This window comes from Solea senegalensis, linkage group LG16 (assembly GCF_019176455.1).
Source record: "Solea senegalensis isolate Sse05_10M linkage group LG16, IFAPA_SoseM_1, whole genome shotgun sequence".
NCBI lineage: Eukaryota > Metazoa > Chordata > Actinopteri > Pleuronectiformes > Soleidae > Solea > Solea senegalensis.
In genome coordinates, this window is record NC_058036.1 from 3134934 (window position 1) to 3152086 (window position 17153).

Genomic DNA, 17153 nt, shown 5'->3' on the forward strand with positions numbered 1-17153 from the left:
AAAACTGACTCATTTGTTCCTAGAGGCTGAAAATGTCACCTCTGGAAACGTAGTAGATAGAGAAGTAATGAGAATGTTTGACGCCCTGACCTCTGACCTCCTAGTCAGAGGGACATATTTTCTAAGGAATCTTTTAACTTTAGTTTTTGTACTTTTTAAAAAAAACTTTGTAATAGTATAATTTCTTGCCTGTTTTTTTCAAGAAAGAAAATAAAAAAATGTCTTTCTTTTATGCCACCAGTCAGCCCCCTGAGGTAAGATCACGCACCCACACCATAGCAGCATGACTGATATAGGGATGAGTCCTATAGTAGTAGACTTTTAGTTAAACTATTTATCCTAGGATTAAGCGATGGCACATCCCACATCAATGCAAATAAGAATAAAGGATTATCAGCTGCAGATGTGCTGCCTCTCTCTCTTTTACCTTGGACACTACAAGTGCAAAAAGAGCCGTTTGTGGCACAAAGTCTGTCCGTTTGTTCACAAAACTTCTGCAAAACACTCAATTCATTTAAAAGCTTATTAAAGCTTTGTAGCAGCAACTTGCCAGGAAAGGACGCCCACAGCAACAAACACAACAACAAGAAGCTGCAGGCAGTGCCACATGGTCTGTTTGCTTCACTTCAGTCGAGGGCTACTTGCCGATTACCAGGCTGATATGACTCATGTCCAGTGTTTGGTTTTTTTCAGTTAGCTTTGCAGATTCGGAACAGGAAATGACAAGAACAGTAAGTTTAGTCTGTTTGGAGTGTGAAAAATGTTCTTAGCTACTGTTTTCTATACTCTTCTCAGGAGGAGAGTCTGTGCATTTGCTTTAAACTGACTTTAAAGAGGTAGATTTATATATACACATGTATATATATATATAGATAGACATACATATATATATATATATATATATATATATACATACATATATACATACATACATATATATGTATATATATATATATATATATATATATGTATATATATATACACACATACCAGTCTCTTCCTCATGGTTGAGTCATGAACACTGACCTTAACTGAGGTAAGTGAGGCCTGCCGTTGTTTAGATGTTCTTTTGGATGAGTCGTCGCTGCACTCTTGGGGGTCCGGCCACTCCTGGGAAGGTTCCCCACTCTTCCATGTTTTCTCCATTTGTGAATAATGACCAGAAATGAACGGAAATCCAGATTGTTGATCAATCAATTGGGGGGGGGGAGGAAGAACCGATTTATGTACAACAGTAAACACAAACAAACACACAACTAAAGGGGCAGAGGCTTTGCCGGCATAAGGTGATCACCACATGGAGGAGACTGTGGGTCCAGGAACCAGAGCCTAAAATAGCAGAAGTCAACAAAGTGATGAGTTGCAGGTGAGTGGCTCAGAAGCTCCGCCTCCACCAATCCGCCGGCCTCCTGAAACAACAAGCAGCACACAACGACACAGGAACACAGGAAACCAGGAACTTTAACAAAATAAAGGACAGGAACTGACCCCGTGACAGTGTCGTCTTCGAGCGTTGAATGCGACTTCACAAATTCACCGCAATAACTTCTTAATTTTGCCCCCAGATTTCAATAAAAGGTCAAGACAATCATGTCAGTCTCTGTGGAGCAGGCGTTTGGAATCTTCTGCTGGTTCTTTAAGGAGCTGACGTGATTTGTCCTTACTCAAGGTCGCCCATCTCCTGATTCTCTTGATCCTCCTGTCGATAATGTATTCCTGTTGTTTGACATGAACTCGCTCTCACTCATTGAGACCGCAGCCAGCTGGAAATGCATCTTCTGTCCCTCACGACGCGCGAGAACTTTTCCTCACGCGTCGAGTCTTGGCTTGATTTCACTTCCTTCCTCGTGTTTAATTGCTTGGTTTAATCAAATCCCCGTCTCGCTGCGGTTCAAATCGATCAAAGCCTCCTCAGCCGCAGTTCCATCCCAAATGTTGCAAAGTGAGTGCAATCACATTTTAAGTGCCGCGTTACCGACAGTGATTTATTGTATTTTCTATCAAGTTGTTGTTGTTTATTTCCTGCTGGAAGATGCCGGTGATCCGGCTCACCGCCCGCCACTGTGGCTGCTTTTCAAATCAAGTCACACACAAGACTAACAAGAGGGACAGAGGGAGACGGCAAGAGCGAAGGACAGACAGACGGTGCTAATGAGAATGTCAGAGACAGGGAAGCAATTTGAGCGGTTCGGTTTTTTTTGTTCCTGTCACTTGATTGTCCCCTAGGTTCTTGTTTACAGCTTAAATAAATAGCACATAAACAGCAAAAACAATTCAGTGAACAGAAAGTTAGTGCAACTCTGTGTGATATTAATTGTTGTTCTGTGTGATTACAAATGCAAATGTCCACATTTTTTAAAAAACAAGTTCATATACTGTATGTTATTCACGCCCTTCACATTATGGGATACATTTTTGGATTTTTCACTGCACATACTTTATTACACCAACACGAACCCACAGGACAATTTAAAGGTAGAGTCAGGAGCATTTTTTCACTTGTACCTGATGAATTAAAGAAGACAACGCTAGGGCTTATGCTAGCTTGCTAAATCCAGCGAGACAGTTGTCGCAATGTTATGGCAGAAAAAGGTGCCAACAGCAGGAGTTGGTCGCAAACGAAAGGTCGTTTTTTTGGGGAAAGCTACTGCCAAGAAAAAGGCCGATGCACAGGACCTCATTCCCAGTGTCCGCCATCTTTGCTAACAGTTACGCTAACCGTTTTTCCACGATCTCCAACCCTACCTTTAAGCTAACTATGCTTAGTTTGACTACTTTATTGTGAAAGTTCCTTAATGATTGAACTTAGCTTCTTTTGTGGTTCGTTTTTAGACAATAGTCAGTTTTCAGCCGAAACTGGAGTAAGGAAAACTTACAATTGTCTAAAAAAAAAAGGTTTTACTACGTGCTGAACGTGAGTATTCACACAGTCAGGTATTATTTACAGAAGGGGAAAAAGCTGAGGTGCCATATGTTGCTAAATAATATTAAAAAAAGTATACATTTTCCATCAGATATGCCATGCAGATAGTTTCAGATTTATTTATTCCCCGCAGATTTCTGCACTCCCGACTGCAAGGCCCCCGGTCGACCGGCTGTCAGGTTGCAAGCACGGATTCGTCTTCTTGCTGAGAGTCAGCAGTTGCTCACCACTGCACAGCAGTTGACAGCCTTAAAGCAAAGCAGTGACACATGCTCTGACACCGTTTGAACGCTCGCTTCTATCTCGTATTCCCGTGTCATCCGGGGCAGGTGGGTAAATTCAACTGTGTCAGACGCTGGCGACGCTGCAGCAGTTGTCTCACGTGCAGAAAACTGTAGCTTGTTTGAACCTCCAACTACACGTAAGCCCAGGATTTATTCAAAAGCCAGTAAATAGAACATGGCGGCAGTATTGCTTAATAAGTCACATTAACGCTGAACTTTTCAAGGCTTCTTGGAAACAAACAAAATGATCATTTTTTACCTGCAGCAGTGGCTCACAAAGCTTTCACTCATCACTGTGTGTCGGGAGGCTGGAAGAAATAAACAGAGTGAAAGAGAAACGCACCGTGTCATTACCTGCACCTGTCACGTATTGTGATCCCAATATTGGATCTATTGATTCCTTATGCCGAGGTGAACAATGGATCCATTCAAGGCCGCCTCTCTGCATTCCTGACCTCACAGCTGATGATGAAAGTCTCTTCTGATGCCCACAGCTCTCTCCTCTCTCCCTTTCCCTTCCCCTGTATATCCTGTATCCCCCTCTTGTTGTACTGCTTTCATCAGAGCATTTTCAGGGACCTTTTTGACACAGAACAGAAGAAAACGACAAGATAAAAATCAGTAGTTGATGTAGGAGGGGATTCAATCTGCTTTGGATAAATCCAAGAACTTTATATTTCAAGGAAGGAAGTTGGGAAGTTGTGCGCATATAACTGATCACCGTAGAGCTCTATCTCTGTGCTTGCTGTCACTCTCCCCTCGCTGGTTCTCCCACAGCACGACGCCGACTGCTTCCCTCCGCCTCTCCCCCCCCCCGACATCTCTCTTCATTAGCTGATATCCCTTCGCTGACCCCGCTGCTGTCGGTGCTTCAGCTGCCACAGCAACGAGGGATGAAGCTCGGAAACATTCGCAAACACACTCATCACAGCTTTTCCTTTTCTGCTAATGCACTCATTCTTCCTCTGTCGAGGCCTCACACTCACCCGCCACTTTATTAGGAACATCCTATATCAAAACGTGCCGTTTGATCGGGAAAACTGCGAAGAATTTCCACATACACATGAATGAAATAAGATGAAATAAGCACAAAAATCTCTGAACACACTCTTCTGCACACAATTTCCGACTTACAGAGGCGATGTTTACATAAAACCGTTGCTATTGCTGTTGTCTAACCCTGTGTGTTGTTTTCATTCTCAAAGGACTTGCAGTTTTTCTTAAAATCATCTTAAAACGCAGAGTTCTGACCATGTTAAAACTCTTTTTAAAATGAAGACGAGGGTGATTTTAAAACTGTCATTTCTCTGCCAAGTCACACCCGTTCTTCACAAATTTAAATGTGGGAGCTCCTGAAAGCCTCCTGACGCTCACAATCAAAAGTATTATCCATATCATCAACCGTTCTTGAAGTACAACAACTTTAAAACACTTTGCGTTCTCTGTTTTTCACCTGTTTTGGACAATCGGAAACAGGCGTTTGGAGGGGGGAGGGGCTTGTGCAACCAGCTGCAAGTTTTGAAGATTAATTCCAGTAAAAATACTTCTTTGTCTAAATACTTAAATCGGCAGCAAGAAGCGGGCACAATCAAAATTTGGTTTATTTGGTTTATTTTTTTAAAGAATTTTCTGCAAATTCTACATACGATCAATACAATCCTTCCAGGTTCAAAGCTCGGCTTGAGCCTGAACCGCTTGGCTTGATGACGTCTACATGGCGGGTGTACCTAATATAGTGTTTCATCATCATCATCGTCTGTGTGGTAACAGCTGAAGTTCTCTAATGCCGTCTTCAAAACAGTGTAACGTGAATTATTGATGTGTTCTGTGGCCTTGGACAAAAGCTAACAATATGTGATATAGATATATATATTTATTTATTTTAAAGCTTCACGAGATTCTGCATCGTTACAGTGGAAAGTCTTTGAGTTCATACATCACACTTACATTCAAACGAGGTGGGGAGGGGTAAAGTATCTTTGCCTGCGTGATCTCACATATATTATTAAATGACTCACAGTCAACTCTGCTCAGCTGTTGTCTTTTCCAAGGCTGTTGTCTTTGTTTCTGACCTCAGACGCTGCCGGGCCTTCAGGGATCCCCGGGCCGGCACGCTCTCCCCATCTCCGTGCTCGTTAGAGTCAAGCGTCAGCGCGTCTCGCAGGAAATCCAAACAGGAAAGACTGACAGCACAGGAACCCGCTCATATAACGACAAGCGGGAGGAACAAAGCTGAATTATGAGCAGAATTGGTGTTCCTGACACATGTTTCGAAGAAGAATCTCTTTTTTCCAGACGATATTTTTAGATCTTACCCACGTGGCCATGGGCAACTGAGAGGGTAGAGTTCCACAGTAAAGAGATGAGACAGGACACGGGAAAGAAAGTACCATACGGGGAACAAGGCCACATAAAAACCTGCACGTCTCCCTTCTTCTGTCTTTATTACTGTCTGTCACCTACAATCTGTGTTTAAAAAAAAAGCCCAGCTCGCTGTTCCTCTGTTGTAATTGGATCCAGCACAGGCCCGGACAGACGAGACAGTCCCACGATGGTTTTTAACAGACTTAATAATGCATTTCTTTGCTCTCCTAATTGGCTTTCAGTGGTATTTACAGAATGACGCTGATGGGTCAAGGAGAAGGGGTTCGGCCTAAGTCACTCAGACACCCTCGGAACCTTTGCACCTCCCCCCAGGTGGAGGCGCAAGGAGCTTTGATGTGACATAAACCTTTAAATGGGCTCCTCAATTCCCTTTGGCTTACTCTAATGAACACGGAGGGGCCCAGTGTCCAGGAATCAGTGCTGAAATACATGGACCAGGTTCTTTAACTTTCAAAGATTCAGTCACATAATTAAAGGGAAATAATGATCAATTCTTTCCAAATAGTCGAATCAGTCACTGTTTACATTGCAGTAAAGTAACAATATGGTAATAGTTGGTAATCATTTGTATTAGGCAGGTAGAATGTATTGTTATCCTTCCATGCGGATTAGTTTATTAGATATTTTAGTTAATAAAATATCAGACCAATGCCTTCAAATCCCGTCTCCTGATGACCTGGACGTCGCCGGTCGATTTCACGTCCTATATCTAAACGTGTGTGCTATGATTTTTCCAAGCATTTCGAGTAACAATGGCGACAAAGATCGCAACGAAAATGCGAAATATTTTTGAAATATTGGATGGAAATGGGTCGAAGAAAATTCTCCCAACACAGCCCACTTTGGAGCCTCACTGTGTCGTCATACTTTCACGCAGAGAGGCGGTTGGAACTTTTAACGGCTCACAAGACTTGCAACTTTCCTCAACTAAAGCAACGTTTTCATATCAATTACGGTTTTTACACAATCCTAGTTTAAGTTTCGCACTTGCTTTTGGACCTTTTCAGATTTTAGAATGAGTGTGTATTGTGAAAATAATCACAAAAATCATACTTAGACTTTTAAAAATGAAGACGAGGGTGATTTTAAATGTGTCATTTCTCTGTCAATTCACACGCGTTCTTCACCATTTTAAACGCGGGAGCTCCTGAACGCCTCCTGACGCTCACAAACCAAACATCTAATCTGTATCGTCAACCATTCTTGAAATAGGACAACTTGAAAACACGCTGCTTTCTCTGTTTTTCACCTGTTTTAAACAGGTGTTTGGAAGGGGGGGCGGGGGATCGGGGAGGGGGAGGGGTTTGTACAACTAGCTGCAATATTCAGTCTCTCTCTCTAAGTTTTAAATCAGAATTTGGCAGCAGTTTCTAATGCAATTTCGAACTACGTGGATAATAGTGTGATAATAACTGTCTCTGCCCGACTCTTGCTCCCCCAGTTAATGCCCTTCTCACCTTCTGTATTGATTACTGTAACTCTCTCCTCATTGGTCTACGTCTCACACGCCTCCATAAACCCCAGTCGCTCCATAAACCTGTCCTCCAACATCTGCACGGTATAATGTTGCATTGCCTACACACAGCACAGGTCTCTCCGATAATCTCACACCTCCAATCTCCTGCAACACTCTCGACTATCCCTCCTCCAGCCTCCTCCTCCTCCTCCAACGACACTTCCTGCCAGATCAACATCAGTGGGCTCCAGAGCTTTTAGACGCGGGGCTCGTCTCCCACAGTTCATCTGTGACGCTGACGCAAATCCCATCTTGCAAACACATCTTGCATATTCACATTATTGGCACCTGATAAATACAATATACTGTCATTATTCTACTGTGCTATAGTTTGCTATGGTCTACTGTGAACATTACTATATTATAAAGTTGAAATTCAACCTCCCATAGAGACATTTTCCCTAATTATTACTCTAATATTACATGTTAAATATGAGAGAAATAAGAAATTATTACAACTTACAAACTCAGTTGGGCCACATTGTGTGCTGTACTTTGCACTTTAATAAGTTATTCCTCCTTTTCTCTCCCCTGCCCCCCGTTCTCCCTCTCTCTTTCTCTCTTGCTCTGAGGTAAAACTCCAGAGAGAAATGAGGGGCAAAAGGAGAAAAGGTTTCTGGGAAAGAAGTGATTTATTCTCAGGCATTTCCATGGGAACATCATGAATAAATTCAGACTTAGGTAAGCATTCATACACGGCTCTCTGATTGTTTCATCATGTCCCCATGGAGAGAAGAGAGGAGCGGGTGTTGCTGGTTATAGCGTCTGCATGTTTTATTATCCCAGCTTGTATTTTTTTTATTTTTTAGTATTTCGCAGAAACCCAATATCCAATCACAGCTGATTTTATATTATTATTATAATTATTATTATTATAATTATAAGGATCCATAGGCACCGCTTGAGATCTAATTGACCACATTTCAGTCACAATGGAAGAACGAGTTGGCAAAAAAAAAGAGAGGTCATTCCGTGTACAGCCTCGTTCAATCGCTCGCGGCAGTTTATCCCTCCACGCGGCTGAACTGGGCCACAGTTAAATAGCACGCGGCTAAATTACCATATCAAAAAGTCATGGAGAAGACACGTTAGGGCCATTCTAATCGTTAGAGAGAGGCAGTGGAGTACAACAAGACCTGGAGAAGACGTTAACATTTCATTTAAAACATAACAAAGTGTGGTTTGATTCACTGAAAATGTGAAAAACTCTTTTTGAACAGGTCAGTAATAGGTGAGTAAGTAATGAGATCTTAGTCGTGATCGCACACAGATATAACACCTGTCTGTCAGTACTAGGCATTTATCCAGTTATTCTATAAAATAATATTATGTAACTAGAGACTCTTGCAGCTGCTTGCACAAGCCCCTCCCCCTTCCAAACACCTGTTGCTAACTGTCCAAAACGAGTGAAAAACAGAGAAAGCAGCATGTTTTAAAGTTGTCCTATTTCAAGAACGCTTGATGATGCAGGTTAAATTTTTAGTTTGTGAGCATCGGGAGGTTTTCAGGAGCTCCCACGTTTAAATCTGTGACAAACGAACGTGAATTGACAGAGAAATGACAGTTTTAAAATCACCCTCGTCGTCATTTGTTAAAAACACTCCAGAGCGGAGTTTTAACATGGGAGTGAATGAGAGGTTTGGCCAGAACTCTCCGTGCTTTTAGGTGATTTTAAGAAAAACAGCAAGTCATAGGAGAATGAAAACAACACACAGGGTTAGACGACAACCATAGCAACGTTTTTATGTAAAAAATGTCCGTGTTTGTTGGAAATTGTTTGTTTAGAGATTATTTTTCATGGACCTCAGCTAGAGTGTGAGTGACATCACCACTCACTCATTATAAAATCATAATAAAAAGTCGAAAACTTAACCCGCGATTGTTTAAAAAGTGTAATAGGTATCAAAACTTTGATTTAGGTGAAAAAGGTCTCAAGTCTTGTGACCCGTTTAAAGTCTCAACCACATGTCTACGTTAAAGTATGACGACACTGTGAGGCTCCACAGTTGTGATGAATTTTTCGACCATATTCAATTAGTGTGTATGTGGAAATTCTTTTTTCGTTTTTTGGAATTTTTGTCACCACGGTCACTGGAAATGCTTAGAAAAGTCTTAACACACCATATGTCATATTTTTTGATGTAGGATGTGTGGGGTTTTTTTTTTCTCTGCGGGCCGAAAAAGAAATTCTAGAATAAACGCAGTACAATAACAACAGATGCTTGCTCTGCATTGCTAAGCAGGCACTCAAATGGGAATTGTTTTGATATTATTATGATATTATGAAGAAACTGTTTATTATCCATTATTAAAGCCATTAATTACAACAGTGACGACATATCACAATATAGCATTCCTTATGGGGAAAGTGTTATTTTGTAGTTTAAAAACTTACAGAAAACCGCTGTGTGATGCACAAACACTAGATTCGAGCCAGAGGATCATTTACCAAGACGACCCACTGTGTCCTGTGTCTCTGTGCCCACCAGTGCCACGAAGACACGGACAATACGTCCGTCCGCGGATCATCCGCAGGTCAGTGCTGAGGCCCACGCTGGTTTTTTTTGTTTTTGATTTAACAGTGCATGATCAAAAGAGCAGCGTTTGTTTTCAGCCTGTCGTACAGCAAGCAGAAGGAATTACAACCCCCGGCATGAATCAGCATCCTCGTCTCCCTCTCAAACGTCTAATCATTAAAAAGTAAGGTAAAGCACAGTAAAAAGAATAACCAAAAACAAGGGGGATACGAGGGGAAAGTGGCGGAGCTCGGAGGCCGAACGCGGTGCTTATTGCAGGATTGATTAATGGAGCTGCTGTGAGAACACAGGAAAGGTAGAAGGTCCCAACAGGGACGCGTCGTACTCGCGATTGTCAGGGAGAGGCTTGAATGTGAGTGGAGACGACTGCGTACGCCATGTTACAGGAGAGGAAATCAATGGCACTCACTGACTTTCATTACTGCTTATCGTGATCCATTTACAGGGAGGACTCCTTCATTCCTCCTTCTCGACTCCTTGTGTTTGTCAAACAAACACAGCTCACACATGTGAACAGTACACACACACATATATATATATAGTATGTGGGAGTACAGCATCTTGGTCCAAGAAATGCAGGTTGTTTTTTTTTGAAAGCCTCATTAAAGATGTTCAGCAGTGTCTGGGGTTTTCTGTGGCCACAGATCTATCTCTCTCTCTGTGTGTATGTGTTTTCTCAGACTCCCTGACAAGCTTTATCCGACTGAACAGGAATGAAAACCCAGATTTTCTCCAGCTTGAAGTCAGTTTAACTTTTCTCATTAAAGTGTAAAAGCCCGGCGAAGGCTCTCGGAGCTTTATTTGGTTGGCTAATGAAATGTGTCTCTGCTCCTCCGGTGCCTCGGTGTCGAGTCTAATTGAAACCCTACACGGCTTCTGAATACAAATTAATTCCACCGACTGCTGGGACTCCGTTTTAAAATACCATAAATAGGGAAAAGAAAAAAAAAGCTCACGTCATTTCTAACTTGAGCTCTATATTTTCACCCGAAAACATCCTTGTCATTCATGTCACCGCTGACGGAAATGAACATTAACAGGAGTTTACAGCAGCCAGTCGCTCGGGGGTGATCCGGGTAATTTGAGTCATTTTGGAGCCGTCAAAAACAAGACACTGTAGGGTTTTTTGTACCCGGAGCAAAGAAATGGAGAAAATATTCACATTTAAGAAGCTTAAACAATCGGAAAATCTTGTTTTAATCATGAAAAAAAGCTTCAAACTGATGAATCGAATTGCGGTCGATTGGAAATAACTGCCAGATATTGGAAGTTCTTCTGGAAAAAAGGGCAAAAGCACTTTTTTCTTTCACTTTTATGGATAAAATAAGCAAAAAAAAAGTCCAGACGGATGTTGTTTACGGCCGCAGGAAGTTTGACTTCTCAGTGTGGCACATCTTTTATCAGGGAGGAGGCTTTTCTCATCCGCGGGCTGAGATGTTTGCAGTCGTTCTTTTAGTACGTTTAAGTAGTTGAATAATCTCAGTAACGCTCTGTGCTTTTCTCATGAGGCTCGTGTCGCATATCGACCCTGGTATACTCGCACGTCAGGGTCCTGTAGTATCTCACTTCACCATCGGGTGGCGGAAGAAGAAACGCCGTGGTCTCGGGTTAAAGGGTAGAAGACGAGTAACCTCAGTGTGTTACATATACACTATTACTCCGGAATCTTCAGCCGCACTCAATATACAGGTGGAAAAAACGAGAGACAAAAACATAATCTGGGATTTTCCACTTCCGAGTTGCAGGCTTGAGATTGACTCAGCGGAGACGCCGCTTGTTCTGGGTGAGCCGGCTCATGCGTGACCGCGCTTGGATTTGAATGGTTTACATGCGGCTGACTGACAAACACGGACCTCAGGACTTGTTCAAATGCCAGTTTTTAATCCGCGTTCAGACTGGGGGCGGGGAAGCGGAAAAGCCCCCGGAGTTACATTTGGCAAACGCATTATCTCACCGTGAAATATGTTTGTTTGGGGGTTACGGCCTTTGTATAAATCTGCGGCTCAGCGAATAAGGTGCAGGTTTGCAGCGACAAAACCCGGTTGTGCGTTTTCACAAATCAATACACACAATAGACCCGGGTCGAAAAACAGCTTGTGTCCTCTAGCTTTCGTTAATCCCGCGTAGTTACTGCTCGTTATCCTCCTGTGTAAAGTCCAGTGGCTTCAGAGCCGCAGAGCGCCTCCCACATACAATCATGATGAATAGTACTTCAATACTTCAATACTTTAATACTTCAATACTTCAAAAATGCAATCAAATGGACGTTGACCTTTGCGTCCTGATCCCATTCCGACTGAAACAACACTTGAGAAGCAAAGTGTGTGCTTTTAAGGTAGAATAAAACTGTTGAACTGTAGTAGTGGTAGTTTAAATAGTTAGTTTAATAGTTATAAACCGAAAGATTGTGCACGAATGGTTGAAAACCTGAGAAGCACATTTTTTTTGTGGTGCATTGTTTGAACTCATTTTTTTAAGAGGAGGTTCAAGCTGCCCCCTTTGGCTTCTTATGATCTATATTCCGTCCTGGATTATAACCCCAGTTGACTCTGAATATAAGGCTAAAGGATGGATCTGCTCAGGAGGATAACGCATGCATTATTCATCACGTTCAACAAAGGTCAAATCCAACCTATGAGCTCCCCCTGTCTCATTAAAATCACTTTTAACTTTGACTTTAAATGATTAAAATGCTCATCTATACTTTCTATACTGTGACTACAAATACATATAGTAGTACTTAAAATAATGACATGTTTGTACAAAAACCACAAAAGCATTGTTCCACCTTCTGTGCATCAAACATCTCAGAGACTGGGCAACCAGTAACTGTATAATTACACACAAAACTGCTTGAAATGGGACTTAAATGGTTGTAAATACTGGGCTTATGTCAGCTAAACACTGAACACAATTAATCACACCAAAGACCTGAGGGATTATTGGAGGGATTCATCAATATTTCTGTGAGAGTCAACAACAGCGAAGCTGATATTTATCGGACGGAGGTGAATGCTCCCACATCCTGTATCAGCATCAGTCATTTACAGTGAAAAAAAAACAGATACATTTGAGGACGAGATTAGGGATTATTAACCCTCCTGTGACTATTTCATCGCTTTAAAGGTATTTCACAAGTGCAAAGACTTTTTTAACACAGCATATTCAAACATCCTTGTGTTATTTCGGATACTTCCATTATCTGACTATTTGACTGTGCAAAGAAAAAACGTTGGTTTCTGAGAGGTTGGGACGTTGCACGTCAAAGCCACCGTGTGGTTGCAGGACGCCTGCCAATGAGACACAAACTCAAACAAATATTATTTTAAATATACTGTTCATACTGTACAACTACCGTGTTTTTTTCACAATAAAACTTTTTGTTTTTCTTCATTTTAAATTTAAAATGCACCATTGAAAGTGATTGTGGAAAAATTTGCTAAAGCACTTAATCACAGGACATTTTCTGTCCCTTTTAATAGCTAAAATAAGCACACAAAGAAGTCTGGGCGAAGGGGTTAAGGGGTTAAATTTTGTGACGAGGGTGATCTCCCTATTAACACACAGTTAAAAACAAAATTCAAAAAAGCTATATACCAAAAAAGGATATACAACGTTAGCTAAAGCTAGTGGTAGCATCATCAAGAAACTCAAAGAGAGACACACAATAACAGAAGAAGCCTGGCTGGGAGGTCAGCTGGTCTGAACAGCACTGACACGTTAGGGGAATTTGTTCATCAACAAAATGCAAAGTTCCCTTATCCTCAACACTGGTGTACCACAGGGCTCTGTGCTGGGCCCGCTCCTTCCCTCCCTCTTCCCTCATGACTGCAGACCTGTTGCATGGATCCAACATCTAATATCTATTCTGCACTTACTACTTAACTATACCGCTGTGTATAACTGCTCTTTGTACTTGTGATTGGATTTCATTACCCTGTACTTGTACATCTAAAATACACAGGGAGTCTCCACTGCAACAAACCCGACGGTGACTCAACACACACGGCTAAACAAGTGGTATTTATTTTTGTATTTTGTTTCCCCAAACACTTCGTCCAATGTCCTTTTTTGTCCCGTTGAGCTGCGTGCATTTTTTCAGCCGTCTGGACACAGCTTGTCTTTATTCTCGTGTTTCATGTCTCTCAGAGAAAGAGAGAGAGAGAGCACGGCATTCTGGGTCTCCTTCTCTTTACTTCCCAGCCACCACACGTGTGTGTGTGTGTGTGTGTTCTCCGGGCCCTGACCACGTTAAATAATAGAGAAGTGGTTAACGTGCGCATGCAGCCGGCCACACAGCGTGTTATTGATTAGTCGTTATAAATAAGCACAGGAGGTATCCACAGCCAAGACTGTGGGAATGATGTTTATTAGAAAATCTGGTTGTTGCTTTCTCTTTTTTTTTTTTCGCTTTCCCAGAAGACACTTGTGCATGTTTGTCTCAGCAGAGAGAGGAAACGCTGGCTCGACCATCTGCAGTTTTATTCCGCTCAAGGACACTTGACATTGGACATAGTTGACTCGTTGTCGTGACATCAAGTCGAGGGCTGTGATGATAGTGCGGTCAATACAGGTTTCTTCCATTTCTAAATTCAATTTCAGGCTCTACACGCGCGGCAGTAACCTCTCACCACTCTCTCACGTCTGAAATGTGCTGCTGCTCTTGTCAGTAAACAGATGTAATGACTTCAAGTTGCGCCACTGAATCATCGCAATTCCACTCAGAGGTCAGTGAATGTAAACAGTGGCGAGGACACGCCTCCGCCTCATGTTAATTACAATGAATCACACGCTGGAACATAAAGCACATTTGAAAAGGTCTGTGTGATTAATAGCTTTGTGGGTGTCTTCATGTATGTTCAACCACACAGTTATAAAATTGATGTGCTTGAATATCTATTAAAGAGGATGTGGGAAAACATTATATAAACATTATATATAATTCTATATAAAAACATAGATAAATACTGTCGATAACTAAAAGCAATGAAAACAGTTCAGACTGTTACGGTGTACAGCTAAAATACGGTAGATACAAAAAGGGTAATAAAGAAATGATAATGAATGACAAGATGATGCATCAAGTGTGTTTAATAACTAGTAAGTTTAAATTGTAATTTAAATAGTTGGTCAAACTTAAAACATGTCAGTTTAATGGCAGGTGTGGTAGTTTAAATAGTTATATAGCTAAAGATAATGCATGAATGGTTGAAAAGAAATGCGGAAAGAGTTATTTTAATGGTAGAAGTGGTAGTTTAACTAGTTAGTTTCACAGTTAAAAACCTAAAGATAATGCATGAATAGTTTAACAGTAGTAGTGGTAGTTTAACTAGTTAGTTTCACAGTTAAAAACCTAAAGATAATGCATGAATGGTTCAAAAAATACAAAAAAGAGTTGGTTTAACAGTAGTAGTGGTAGTTTAAATAGTTATAAACCTGAAGACAATGCATGAATGGGTAAAAAAATATGGAAATAGTTACTTTAATGATAGTAGTAGTAGTTTAAATAGTTAGTTCAATAGTTATCCCTACAGATAATGGATAAGCTGTAAAACATAGTCTATTATACATTTACATTTAGGCATTTAGCATACGTCACTCACAAAAGATATAGTGAGTATATAGTGTCAACTATATACTCATCCTGTCACTGTATAATAGTTATTTTTGGGTTGGTTATAACGTTATCACATCAAGTCTACAGAGGACACTGTGGACTGTCTGTGTGTGAAAGCACTGTGCATCAATCGCATAAATAAGTCTTATAGATTTCCAGAGAGCAATTCTGAGGTGCAGAATGGGAACTATTACTCTGACTGTCAACATGGACAAGTAATAACTTATATTTAATTATGGTGGCAGTTGTGTAAACGCTATAGATCTGCGGGCGCGTGGTGCTTTTTCTCCATCATTTTTAATTATTTGGTGGCGTTGATATTATGTGACGTCCTTTTTTTTTCACGCGGACTGTACAGACGTATCAAATAAAAGCTCAGACTCAGAGCTCATCGGCTCCTGACTGTTCTCGTTACTCAAACACTGTGACTTTCCTCAAACACTGTGGTAAAAACATCTGTGTTCACCACACTGTGGTAAAACAGCAGCTGTAAGAGATGACGACTGTGGTGGAATCTTTGCAGGTGTCGCCCCCTTCAGGATCAGCCAGATAAGCCTGATGTGGTTTAATATAACACAACAAAAAATAACTTAAATTGGCACAGTAGTGGTAGTTTAAATAGTTATATACCTAAAGATAATTAGAGCTGTAACCAAAGATTATTTTTCATGATCGATTAATCTGTCGATTATTTTCTCGATTAATCGTTCGGTCCATATCAGAAAACGTTAAAAAATTATGTTCTCAAATGTCTTGTTTTGTCCACAAAGCAAAATGATTCACTTTAAATGATTTCCAGAGCAAAGAAATGGACAAAATATTCACATTCAAGAAGCTTAAACAATCGGAAATCTTGTTCTAATCATGAAAAAAGCTTCAAACCGATGACTCGATTATCAAAATAGCTGTCGATTCATTTATTTTCATCTAAAAAATTTTCATTTATAATTGCTACAGTCCATAATAGGCCATGTCCTGTTTTCAAGCCGTCACTCTGATTTCTCCATCTGTTTGTTAGTGAAATGACATCCCACCCTAACATGGGTGGACAGGCATCAGATTGGACTCCCGCTGGATTTTCAGTCGGCCCCGGTTTCAGGGAGAAGGGGCCTCTGTGTTTTACGACGCTCTACAGACAGGGCGAGTGGGAAGTCGGACAGAAAGTGTGGGGTTTCTTGGTGGTTTTTGGCATGAAGAGGTAAAATGTTTGCCTCAGACATAAATCATGACAAATCTGGAGTGACAGAGGACAATGTGCACAATAGATGACCTCTTAAGACTATTTCTGATTATGAGTATGGATGTACATATAAATATAATTGTGAGAGGAAAGAGCAAAGGGAAAAGAGAAAGAAGGCAGCATAGCAATACTGATTTATTATCTACTGTGCATGCAAACCCTTTGCCACAGTCCCATCAAATATTTGCAGTAGCAGGATTTTGATTATTTCTCCAGGTAACTATTAAAATGAGTGACCCCAGCATGGAAATTACTGTTGGACTGCAAACCTGAGAAGTCACTGTTCCCCATATAAACCTACAGGACCATTACGGTAAGTCTTCTATACAAAGTATGTTCAGTGAGCTTGAGTTAATGCCATTTCAAGACAACCCAACAGTAGGCGGAGCCAATACCAGTGAAGATGAGAAGTATGGCGAGGTCCATAAGTCTCCATGTCAAACATTACCAGATATTTTCATCCTCCTGCTTTTCAAAGCAGAATCAGTGAAGATTAAGATTAAATATTTAAGTGCCAAATGAAAAAAAGTTACTTTGTCCTAATTTAAGTGGAGGACTTGACAAATGCAGATTTTCCATCGTTTCTTTTCAAATAGAAAGCAATGATGTAAACGTTACATGTACTTTAGTCAGTATCACATGGTTTTAATC